Source organism: Schistocerca nitens, chromosome 5 (genome assembly GCF_023898315.1).
Source record: "Schistocerca nitens isolate TAMUIC-IGC-003100 chromosome 5, iqSchNite1.1, whole genome shotgun sequence".
In the NCBI taxonomy this organism is placed as follows: Eukaryota; Metazoa; Arthropoda; class Insecta; order Orthoptera; family Acrididae; genus Schistocerca; species Schistocerca nitens.
Genome location: NC_064618.1, coordinates 138706308 through 138719668, shown reverse-complemented (window position 1 = coordinate 138719668; position 13361 = coordinate 138706308). Strand labels below are relative to the sequence as shown.

The window sequence follows — 13361 nt, the reverse complement described above, 5'->3', positions numbered from 1 at the left end:
AGAATTTGTTACATTTTTTATATTAAGGGACAGTTACCAATTCTCCCATCAAGCGTCGATACTCCGCAGATCTTTCTGCATTTTGGCTACAATTTTCTAGCGTTGAGATTTCTCTGTATACAACAGCATCATCCACGAAAAAGTTCAATGGAACTTCCGACGCTACCCACAAGGTCATTCACACGTATTGTAAAAAATATTGCTCCTACAACACTGCCCGTAGTTACTTTTACATCTGTAGATTCCTCTACGTTGCGAACGATGTTCTGTTTGCTAGAAACTCGTCATTCGTGTCCAACAGATCATCTGATAGTCCGCACCCTCGTATATTGTTCATTACGCTGCGGAGCGGAACTGTATCGGGAGCGTTTTAGAAGTCAAGGAACATGGCATCCAGCTTTCTAGACGAACAGATCGAGGTGTGTTTCAAGAGATCGTTGCTCTCGGAATCCACGTTGATTCCTACAGAGGAGATTTTCACTCTGAAGAAAGGCCATCATATGCGAGCATAAAACATGCTCCAAAATTCCTCATAGAAGAAATCTCGAATTTCAGTCGTTAAGGGATAACCAAGCTATAAAAGTGGTATTAGCACAACTGACAACAAGAACGTCGAGAGCGAAATTACTAAACAGATCAGTGTTATGAATTATAACATTGCCTGGGGTGGATTTTGAGAACGACTGGGACTCAGTTTCATTAAAATCTGCAGTAACAGTCACTGAGCGCATATTTTGCAACAATTTCTTTTTTTGATACAGATAACCTGAGGATGGCCTCAAAACACAGAAATCAGTTGTTAAGACTAATAAGAAGTTCAGTTCTGTAGTATTACGCCATTCATCGCTCGACCCATTGTGAATCCATTCATCAGCATTCCGTGTTTCCCGGAGACGTCACCACTCCAGATGTAACCAGCAACCTACTCATGGCACGGTAATGCGCTACTCCGGCTGCTTCCAGTCCCTGAACAATGGTGCGGAATGACACAGTATGTTAAAGGGAGATGTTCTTCGGTGCCAGTCGAAAATATGAAGCGGTTACGATGTGCTTGGAGCACAATACAGCGATCCTCTCTTGTCGTGATGAGACGTGGCCGATCTACACTTTGGCGACGGGAATGCCTGCCCTCACATTCCCATGCCGTCCAACACGGGCCGCTGTCACATTCGAATGCCCCAAAAATCTGGATAACGCACGATTCGATCAGCTGCCCAAATGGAGACCCATAATAAGGCCCCTTTCAATCTGTCAGGTGCTGATAACATTGCCTCACATGAGTACGCGACCTCTCTATGTCTTTCACAGTGGTCATTGAACATCTGACACTGTTCACGTCCCTTATGTACCCAACCAGGCCTAGTAACTACAGTAAATACGAACAACGCTAGCACTCTCTGGTGGCCGTTTTACTTATCACAGAAAACTGCAAGTCTAATCATTTACGTATCCGTCAATGGTGTGTACATGGGCGAGGTTAATTGACCATGTCTTCTGGGCGCTTGATTTTTTTTTTTTTTTTTTTTTTGTCAGGCAGTGTAAATGTCAAAGCCTGTGATCAACACAACCGTTCCACTTTCCAGTACACTTGTCTTGTCAATATTGTCATTTTGCAGCCTAAGTGTAACTCATAATACATTTATGATCAAGACAGTAGGTGCCACTGTTCTGCAAATCCAGCTGGTGAGCAGTCAATCCGTATCAGTTCTCCATAAAGCGATCTATCAAAATTTTTATCTCCTGGGTAGTATCATCTGCATGGCATGAACTTCTGGATATGCCACTGGGATGTACCCAGGATGTGTCCCTTAATCGACACTAACAAAATATATATGGGGCATTCAAATGAAACCCGGTCACTAGTGTCAAGTATCGGTAATGATTTCATTAACTCAAAAATGTAGTTATACACAGTACACATACTCAAAAATAGTCACAAAAACTGTTGGCACATTTATCCCATTGCGACCCTAGCCGGTCGATTCCACCCTTGAAGAAGCTAGTAGGCTGCTGTCGGATCCAGGCCTGGATCCAGTCACACACTTCGTCGTCCGTTGCGAATCGAAGTCCGTTAATAGCTTGTCTTAGAGGTCCAAACACATGAAAGTCAAACGGTGAAAGGTCGGGACTGTACAGTGGATGTTCCAGCGTTTCCCACCGGAACTGCTGCAATGTCGTCTACACCGCATTGGTCGTATGTGGGCGGCATTATCATGCAGGGGGATAACGCCATTGGACAGCATGCCTCGGCGTTTCGACTTGTTGGCTCCTCTAAGGTTGTGTAAAGTGGCTTGAAAACGCTGGGCATTGAGCGAAACTCGACAATCAGTGGGGCCCTTGTGGTTCGGTAGTGGACGATAACTTGTGTGACCACCTTCTCTTCGGCGTGAAACCTCACTGTCGCTATGCAACATCAAACAGTGCTCACCCGTCAGTCTCTCCACCATAGCCGCAGTTACGTGTTGTCACCTTACGTGTGAGGCAAAGGTAGACGCAATGACCAGGTTTCATTTGAATGACCCTCATAATTAACAGGCCCTCTCCCAGCTCTTAGTAGCCAACTTTCGTACCCAGATATACAGCAACCAGTTTTTGCATTTTTATTATGAAACTAGCAAATCTGGCAATGCTTCCCAATTGCTAAATCTGTATGGGAAAAGGATATATGTTCTCCCCCCTCGCTTTGTCCTCCACCAACCAAGTGCCTCCGTCTCCTTCTCCCTCTCTGTCTGTCCATCACTTCCATATCCTTCTGTGTGTCCCATTTCCTCTCTCCCCCTTCTCTGTCCATGTCCTCATCTTCCCGCCCTCTCTGCCCATCATCACCATTTCCTCCTCCTCCTCCTCCTCCTCCTCTCTCTCTCTCTCTCTCTTCTCTCTCTCTCTTCTCTCTCTCTCTTTCGGCCGCGGTACTATCGTTGTTAACCCTGAATGCGAGAAAGAAAACAAAACCTAACATATTCACAGCAGAACAAAACACAGTATTATCCATCTAGCAGTCGGTTTTAACAGAAAAACTGTAGATTGTTCTTTAAGGGGAGCCGGAGGTGGTCAAATCCCAAAAATTACGATTTTTTTTTGCTACCGAAAATTAATTGGAACATTCCTCTTTAATGTAAACTTTGAATTATTGTTCTACTCGCCCTAGAAGTGGAGTTATTACCATTTTCCCCCACGCCTGTAGAGGAAATGGGCTGCCGCTGAATGCATCTAACACCCTCTCGTGACTTCCTGGCGAACTGCTTGGGATTTTCTCGGCCTGTTACGCATACAGCGAGTGTGCAAGGGTTGGCTACATTGTTTTCTGTGACAAATGAAGCGCTAAGAGCGCGGAACATCGTCTCTTTGCTGTTTACCGTTTCGAATTAGTTCAGTGTTGCGCCTGTTGTTGGTAGTATTATACTTCTTGTGTAAAGCGTTGTTCTGGTTACGATGCCACGTTTTAGTAACCGTGTATATAAGAAGAGGAAGAACGTAGGGAAAAGAAAATTTACAATAATACCAAGTTGCGATACTACTATTACTGAAACAGTGCGTTCTTCTGCTAAGCAACACATGGCCGGCCATAGCCCTGTGACATCTTCTAGCAAGAAGCTGACTGGTGGAAGTGACAGATTTCGTGAATATGTTAGTGACAGTGATGATATTAACGAAGTACTGAATATTGGATTATTATCTTCTGTGCTGAAAGACAGTGTTCTGTGCAAAATGTGTTCAAGTGTAGGAGTGGGACTAGAGATAACAAAGCACTTTGGTTTAGCTTGTGAGATGAAGATAATCTGTGCATGTTGCAAGTATCAAGTGACTTTCTACAATTCACATGCCAGTCTCTTTGGTGAAAATGGACGATCTAGAGTGTTTGATGTGAATGTTCGACTTGTGTATGGTCTTCGATCCATTGGAAAAGGGTCTGCTGCTGGTAAACTGTTTTGTGACATTATGAACTTGCCATCGCCTCCAAGCAAATTTGGGTACTACTATGAACTGGTAGGATCCTCTGTTGAAGATGTGGCTTTGAATACCATGAAGGAAGCAGTGGAGGAATCTGTAGAAATGAACGGTGGTTCTAGGGATTTGGTAGTGGCATTAGATGGTTGATGTAGAATCCTAATGAGAGCGTAAACAATTTGATTTGGAAAGTGATTCCTAAAAGGGTGTTTGTAAGCATAAAAACACTGCACTTTGGCATTTATGATGCAATGTATAGATGCAATAGCAACCTACAACCAAGGGAACAGTGTGAAGTGTGAAGTTCTGAAGGCATTAGGATTTACAGCTGGGGTGAACACTGTACGAGCACTAAGAAATATTGACAGAGAAAGGATAAGAGGAGCAGAAAGAAGAGAAAGGCATATGAAGTATGATGGAACAACAGGCCAGAAAAGAAGACAGAAGAGGAAGCTTTTGGAGGATGAAGAAGAAGACCCTGATAATCCATCCTATAGTGCAAAAATGTATTGAGAAACTTTGATAGCCATTTCCCGTAAATTAGAATTTTTCGAATATAAGGAACATTTTCTCAAAATCCACTCAAGCTAGAGAGATGAAATTTTTATACAGCACTCCTAGTGGTCAAACTTACATTGTAACACAGCCATTTGGCAATCTACATCTACATCTACATTCATACTCCGCAAGCCACCCAACGGTGTGTGGCGGAGGGCACTTTACGTGCCACTGTCATTACCTCCCTTTCCTGTTCCAGTCGCGTATGGTTCGCGGGAAGAACGACTGTCTGAAAGCCTCTGTGCGCGCTCTAATCTCTCTAATTTTACATTCGTGATCTCCTCGGGAGGTATAAGTAGGGGGAAGCAATATACTCGATACCTCATCCAGAAACGCACCCTCTCGAAACCTGGCGAGCAAGCTACACCGCGATGCAGAGCGCCTCTCTTGTAGAGTCTGCCACTTGAGTTTATTAAACATCTCCGTAACGCTATCACGGTTACCAAATAACCCTGTGACGAAACGCGCCGCTCTTCTTTGGATCTTCTCTATCTCCTCCGTCAACCCGATCTGGTACGGATCCCACACTGATGAGCAATACTCAAGTATAGGTCGAACGAGTGTTTTGTAAGCCACCTCCTTTGTTGCTGGACTACATTTTCTAAGCACTCTCCCAATGAATCTCAACCTGGTACCCGCCTTACCAACAATTAATTTTATATGATCATTCCACTTCAAATCGTTCCGCACGCATACTCCCAGATATTTTACAGAAGTAACTGCTACCAGTGTTTGTTCCGCTATCATATAATCATACAATAAAGGATCCTTCTTTCTATGTATTCGCAATACATTACATTTGTCTATGTTAAGGGACAGTTGCCACTCCCTGCACCAAGTGCCTATCCGCTGCAGATCTTCCTGCATTTCGCTACAATTTTCTAATGCTGCAACTTCTCTGTATACTACAGCATCATCCGCGAAAAGCCGCATGGAACTTCCGACACTATCTACTAGGTCATTTATATATATTGTGAAAAGCAATGGTCCCATAACACTCCCCTGTGGCACGCCAGAGGTTACCTTAACGTCTGTAGACGTCTCTCCATTGATAACAACATGCTGTGTTCTGTTTGCTAAAAAATCTTCAATCCAGCCACACAGCTGGTCTGATATTCCGTAGGCTCTTACTTTGTTTATCAGGCGACAGTGCGGAACTGTATCGAACGCCTTGCGGAAGTCAAGAAAAATAGCATCTACCTGGGAGCCTGTATCTAATATTTTCTGGGTCTCATGAACAAATAAAGCGAGTTGGGTCTCACACGATCGCTGTTTCCGGAATCCATGTTGATTCCTACATAGTAGATTCTGGGTTTCCAAAAACGACATGATACTCGAGCAAAAAACATGTTCTAAAATTCTACAACAGATCGACGTCAGAGATATAGGTCTATAGTTTTGCGCATCTGCTCGACGACCCTTCTTGAAGACTGGGACTACCTGTGCTCTTTTCCAATCATTTGGAACCCTCCGTTCCTCTAGAGACTTGCGGTACACGGCTGTTAGAAGGGGGGCAAGTTCTTTCGCGTACTCTGTGTAGAATCTAATTGGTATCCCGTCAGGTCCAGTGGACTTTCCTCTGTTGAGTGATTCCAGTTGCTTTTCTATTCCTTGGACACTTATTTCGATGTCAGCCATTTTTTCGTTTGTGCGAGGATTTAGAGAAGTAACTGCAGTGCGGTCTTCCTCTGTGAAACAGCTTTGGAAAAAGGTGTTTAGTATCTCAGCTTTACGCGTGTCATCCTCTATTTCAATGCCATCATCATCCCAGAGTGTCTGGATATGCTGTTTCGAGCCACTTACTGATTTAACGTAAGACCAGAACTTCCTAGGATTTTCTGTCAAGTCTGTACATAGAATTTTACTTTCGAATTCACTGAACGCTTCTCGCATAGCCCTCCTTACGCTGACTTTGACATCGCTTAGCTTCTGTTTGTCTGAGAGGTTTTGGCTGCGTTTAAACTTGGAGTGAAGCTCTCTTTGCTTTCGCAGTAGTTTCCTAACTTTGTTGTTGTACCACGGTGGGTTTTTCCCGTCCCTCACAGTTTTACTCGGCACGTACCTGTCTAAAACGCATTTTACGATTGCCTTGAACTTTTTCCATAAACACTCAACATTGTCAGTGTCGGAACAGAAATTTTCGTTTTGATCTGTTAGGTGGTCTGAAATCTGCCTTCTATTACTCTTGCTAAACAGATAAACCTTCCTCCCTTTTTTTATATTCCTATTAACTTCCATATTCAGGGATGCTACAACGGCCTTATGATCACTGATTCCCTGTTCTGCACTTACAGAGTCGAAAAGTTCGGGTCTGTTTGTTATCAGTAGGTCCAAGATGTTATCTCCACGAGTCGGTTCTCTGTTTAATTGCTCGAGGTAATTTTCGGATAGTGCACTCAGTATAATGTCACTCGATGCTCTGTCCCTACCACCCGTCCTAAACATCTGAGTGTCCCAGTCTATATCTGGTAAATTGAAATCTCCACCTAAGACTATAACATGCTGAGGAAATTTACGCGAAATGTATTCCAAATTTTCTCTCAGTTGTTCTGCCACTAACGCTGCTGAGTCGGGAGGTCGGTAAAAGGAGCCAATTATTAACCCAGCTCGGTTGTTGAGTGTAACCTCCACCCATAATAATTCACAGGAACTATCCACTTCTACTTCACTACAGGATAAACTACTACTAACAGCGACAAACACTCCACCACCGGTTGCATGCAATCTATCCTTCCTAAACACCGTCTGTACCTCTGTAAAAATTTCGGCAGAATTTATCTCTGGCTTAAGCCAGCTCTCTGTACCTATAACGATTTCAGCTTCGGTGCTTTCTATCAGCGCTTGAAGTTCCGGTACTTTACCAACGCAGCTTCGACAGTTTACAATTACAATACCGATTGCTGCTTGGTCCCCGCATGTCCTGACCTTGCTCCGCACCCTTTGAGGCTGTTGCCCTTTCTGTAATTGCCCGAGGCCATCTAACCTAAAAAACCGCCCAGTCCACGCCACACAACCCCTGCTACCCGTGTAGCCGCTTGCTGCGTGTAGTGGACTCCTGACCTATCCAGCGGAACCCGAAACCCCACCACCCTATGGCGCAAGTCGAGGAATCTGCAGCCCACATGGTCGCAGAACCGTCTCAGCCTCTGATTCAGACCCTCCACTCGGCTCTGTACCAAAGGTCCGCAGTCAGTCCTGTCGACGATGCTGCAGATGGTGAGCTCTGCTTTCATCCCGCTAGCGAGACTGGCAGTCTTCACCAAATCAGATAGCCGTCGGAAGCCAGAGAGGATTTCCTCCGATCCATAGCGACACACATCATTGGTGCCGACATGAGCGACCACCTGCAGATGGGTGCACCCTGTACCCTTCATGGCATCCGGAAGGACCCTTTCCACATCTGGAATGACTCCCCCCGGTATGCACACGGAGTGCACATTGGTTTTCTTCCCCTCTCTTGCTGCCATTTCTCTAAGGGGCCCCATTACGCGCCTGACGTTGGAGCTCCCAACTACCAGTAAGCCCACCCTCTGCGACCGCCCGGATCTTGCAGACTGAGGGGCAACCTCTGGAACAGGAGAAGCAGCCATGTCAGGCCGAAGATCAGTATCAGCCTGAGACAGAACCTGAAACCGGTTCGTCAGACAAACTGGAGAGGCCTTCCGTTCAGCCCTCCGGAATGTCTTTCGCCCCCTGCCACACCTTGAGACTACCTCCCACTCTACCACAGGTGAGGGATCAGCCTCAATGCGGGCAGTATCCCGGGCAACCACAGTCTTAGTCCGATCGGGGGATGCGTGGGACGAGCTGGCCGTCCCCGACAAACCCCCATCCGGACCCCCACAGTGATGCCCATTGGCAACAGCCTCAAGCTGTGTGACCGAAGCCAACACTGCCTGAAGCTGGGAGCGAAGGGATGCCAACTCAGCCTGCATCCGCACACAGCAGTTGCAGTCCCTATCCATGCTAAAAACTGTTTTGCAAAGAACGTCTGAACTAATCTACAGAGAGCGCAAACAAATCGACAAAATTTAAACGGTTATTAAAATACAAGATTGCCTAGTAAACGCAGTAATGCTGCTACTAACGCACTGCTGACACACTGCTCGGCAGCGGAAAGAGACTACGCGATTTTACACTATTCAGGTACTAAAACGCGATGCTACACCTCGCAAGTACTATAATACGCCCGAAATTTATGTATCAAACAATGCAAGTACCAAAAACACGCAAAGAAATTAAGAATTAAACTATGTAAGAAATGAGTGAGCTAGGAGTATACGACTTGCTGCTGCAGCTGCTTATCCAACGGCGGCAGGGAGCACACTGACTGTGACCAACCGACACTGGCCGTTCAAAACAAAAACAAAAGACAAACGACTACGCGAATTTACACTATTCAGGTACTAAAACGCGATGCTACAACTCTCAAATACTATAATACGCCCAAAATTTATGTATCAAACAATGCAAGTACCAAAAACACGCAAAGAAATTAAGAATTAAACTATGTAAGAAATGAGTGAGCTAGGAGTATACGACTTGCTGCTGCAGCTGCTTATCCAACGGCGGCAGGGAGCACACTGCACAGTAGTTTCATTTCAGTTTAATTATAAAGCAATTATTTGTAAAAAAATTTGGGTCATTAAGAAAAAAAAATTATTGGAAGGAAACTAGAAAAGATACTCCAAAATCCCTCTGTCATAACTGCAATACTAAACCACTCTATATGTAAAAAAAAATCAAATTTTTCTATTTGGTAATTTATTCATAAATGTTCCTCAAACTTAGTGATTTTAACATGGGCAGCATAGGCACCTCCGGCTCCCCTTAAAAAACATATACAGCGTGGTCCATTGTTTGTGACCGGGCCAAATATCTCACAAAATAAGCGTCAAATGAAAAAACTACAAAGAACGAAACTTGTCTAGTTTGATGGCGCTATGGTTGGCCCGCTAGATGGCTCTGCCAAAGGTCAAATGGATATCAACTGTTTTTTTTTTAAATAGGAACCCCCTTTTTTAATTACATATTCATGTAGTACGTAAAGAAATATGAATGTTTTAGTTGGACCACTTTTTCACTTTGTGATAGACGGCGCTGTAATAGTCACAAACATATGGCTCACAATTTTAGACGAACAGTTGGTAACAGGTAGGTTTTTTAAAATTAAAATACAGAACGTAGGTACGTTTGAACATTTTATTTCGGTTGTTCCAATGTGATACATGTACCTTTGTGAACTTATCATTTCTGAGAACGCATGCTGTTACAGCGTGATTACCTGTAAATACCACAGTTACGCAATAAATGCTCAAAATGATGTCCGCCAACCTCAATTCCATTTGGCAATACGTGTAACGACATTCCTCTCGACAGCGATTAGTTCGCCTTCCGTAATGTTCGCACATGCATTGACAATGCGCTCACGCATGTTGTCAGGCGTTGTCGGTATCCTTGAATTTTACGTTGCCCAATAGTGCATATTATTCCGGTTTACGTTACCGCTATTGGTGAATGACGGTTTGTCGCTAGATAGAACGCGTGCAAAAAATCTGTCATCGTCCCGCAATTTCTCTTGTGCCCAGTGGCGGAACTGTACACGACGTTCAAAGTCGTCGCCATGCAATTCCCGGTGCATAGAAATATGGTACGGGTGCAATCGAAGTTGATGTAGCATTCTCAACACCGACGTTTTTGAGATTCCCGATTCTCGCGCAATTTGTCTGGTACTGGTGTGCGGATTAGCCGCGACAGCAGCTAAAACACCTACTTGGGCATCATCATTTGTTGCAGGTCGTGGTTGACGTTTCACATGTGGCTGAACACTTTCTGTTTCCTTAAATAACGTAACTATCCGGCGAACGGTCCGGACACTTTGATGTCGTCGTCCAGGATACCGAGCAGCATACATAGCACACGCCCATTGGGCATTTTGATCACAATAGCCATACATCAACACGATATCGACTTTTCCGCAATTGGTAAACTGTCCATTTTAATACGGGTAATGTATCACGAAGTAAATACCGTCCGCACTGGCGGAATGTTACGTGATACCACGTACTTATACGTTTGTGACTATTACAGCGCCATCTATCAGAAAGCGAAAAAAGTGGTCCAACTAAAGCATTCTATTTCTTTACGTACTACACGAATATGTAATAAAAAATGGGGGTTCCTATTAAAAAACGCAGTTGATATCCGATTGACCTGTGGCAGCTAGCCATAGCGCCATCTGGTTTCCCCCTTCAAGCTAGACAAGTTTCGTTCTTAGCAGTTTTTTAATTTGACGCTTATTTCGTGAGATATTTGGCCCGGTCACGATCAATGGACCACCCTGTATATTGCCAATGTGCACATAAATCTTTATTAGAGTCTCCTATTGAAGTAAATTGGTCAAAAACTTTTCGAGATTTATGCTAACAATGTTTCCGGGCTATACAATATTGTCCTTTCGAAAGTTTGTTAGAGCAACGTGCGAAAATTTGAAGCCAAGAACTTTGTGAGAATTTTTGTAACAGCACTTCCGACGCTCCGGTAGATATAGAGAAACATGAGCGTATTCGAATGCAAAGTTGTGAGACAAAATTTCAAATCAAATGGTGAAGAACTTTCGGAGATTTGCGATTTGGAACAAGCGAACATTTATATTTTGATTTTTATAGTCAAGAAGAAGGAAAAGTAAAAAGTAGAGTTGTAACCTTTATAGTACAGTACACGATAATAAATAACACAAAACAGACAACAAAATAGTATCACTTCGTAATTAAAATATACTTTTACCAGCGTTTGCGTTGCGAATGATCCACAGTGGACCATATATGTTTTTGATCTCCTTTGTTTTATGTTAATAATTACCGCCAACTTACTGACTCTTAACGACCTTGCAGGTCCTATATATAAAATAAAAAAAAACACTGTTAAACTAAGATTTTACTTGGAAATATATTCGGTGACTGCTGTGTTAGGTATAGTTTCACTACACGTTAGTGACATATGGAAATTTGTGTCGGGTCTGGAGTCGAACCCGTATTTCCAGCTTATCGCGTGGCGTCTCCTTAACGACTTCATCTACCAGCGTGCGCTCCCCCGTCCGACGCAGATCACCATATGTCATATTCTACTTTATGTCTAAATATTTTGTGGAGCTATGGATTGTCAACACTGTCTGTTCTCCCAGACATGCAAGTAGCTGAGGAAAGTACTCCATTAAATTCGTTAAATAATTTTCTTGGAGTCAAAAAAGTAAACATTACTACAAGCGTCCTGACCTTTCCTCCAAGGGCACCCTGTACAGCAAAGAACTGTGACCTGAGTCTGTACCTTACGGAAATAATGATTTTCCTGCTCTCATAAAGTGAATATTACTGACACCTTCCTAACTTGTGATTCCATACATCCTATATAAAAAACTACTGAACTAACTTTGTACTTCATGGAATTCGACTAATTATTTCCTCACTGTCATAAAAGTGAGCTTTATTCCCAGCTCCTTGATTTCTTTTTATTTTTCCTAGGGCATCCTGTGTAAAAAGAGAACTATGGTCCTAGGATAGCTCCTCGTGGAACTCCATTAATATTTCTCCAGTCATAAACGTTTTCTGATCGTTTCTCCTAGTACGTTCTGTATAAGGAAGCACTACAGATTGTAATGTTGCTGCATTAATTTTTTCTGAAAGCGGTGCTGATATTCAAGACAATAAAAGCGGGTTAAAAGCTGTGAGCTATCTGGGGAAGTTAACCTTGCATTACTGAGCAACTGTTTCACAAGGTATCCAGTCTAGCTTACCAAATTTTAGTAGTCATCTTACGATAACCGGTGATATATATATATATATATATATATATATATATATATATATATATATATAAAGACAATTTAAATAAAAAGAAATAAATAAGTTTATATTTGGACATTTATTTTAACATTGATCATTGTTCCGTTAAAATTTCAGCATATTAAACTTGATTCATAACTAAACTGGTGCCTTATTTAGGATAGTGAAAATGTGAGTTTGTAATCTTACGGAACACATCAAATATGGAGCCAAGATTGGGAGACTGCATACAACACTGCATTCGTAAATAACACACGAAGAACGTTGAAACATATGCAAGAGGAAATTAACCACAACCAACCCGATTCAATTTTCACCCAAAGAAGTTACGTTCGTAGCGCAATCCTGTCCGTCATGAAATTACCACACACTGGTACACTAAATTCATTCTAACTCTCTGTGAAATCTTCCCGAAAAGAATAGCTGAGGGCTACTTTGATAATTACACTACATGCTTCACATGGTCAACTTGGTTTACACAAAGAGTGTAACCCCGCAATAATTTTGATAATTAAAATAAATTACATCGAAACGCAATTTACAAAAGAAAAACCTGGAACTGGTTACTATCGTCTTACTATTAACCTGATGGGTCAAACAATTGTATAAAATCACATGGTACTGGTCTCACAAAGTGCACCCCACGTGGGTTAAACATAAAGAAAAGTTGCTATATTGAAAAATATTGTCAAGGCGAGACGTTATAATCTCACGCACATTCGCATTTGAGATTGATGATCTTAGTAAGAGTTACGGATCATCCAAACGTGGTTCCACTTTACTCACAAAGTAGTGACAAAGCAACTACTGGAAGATATTCTGAACTTCACACTCGAATTACACTGCATTGCAATTTAAGATAACATTAGATACTTTAGATCTAAACCTGAAATAAAGGTGATTAAATTTTCTGTTAGGCTGAACTTTAGAAATCTATTGTCCTACGGACTTAGCAGACACTCGCTTAGCCGGAGATCTTACCACTTCAGACGCTCGCCGCGGACTGACTGCCGT

The 13361-nt window shown here is 42.8% G+C and overlaps 1 protein-coding gene across 1 annotated transcript in view; it reads left to right on the top strand.

The window, feature by feature from the left end:
• Nucleotides 1–13361, top strand: part of LOC126260310 (uncharacterized) — a 351423-nt gene that overhangs the window by 331645 nt on the left and 6417 nt on the right. The window lies entirely within an intron of this gene.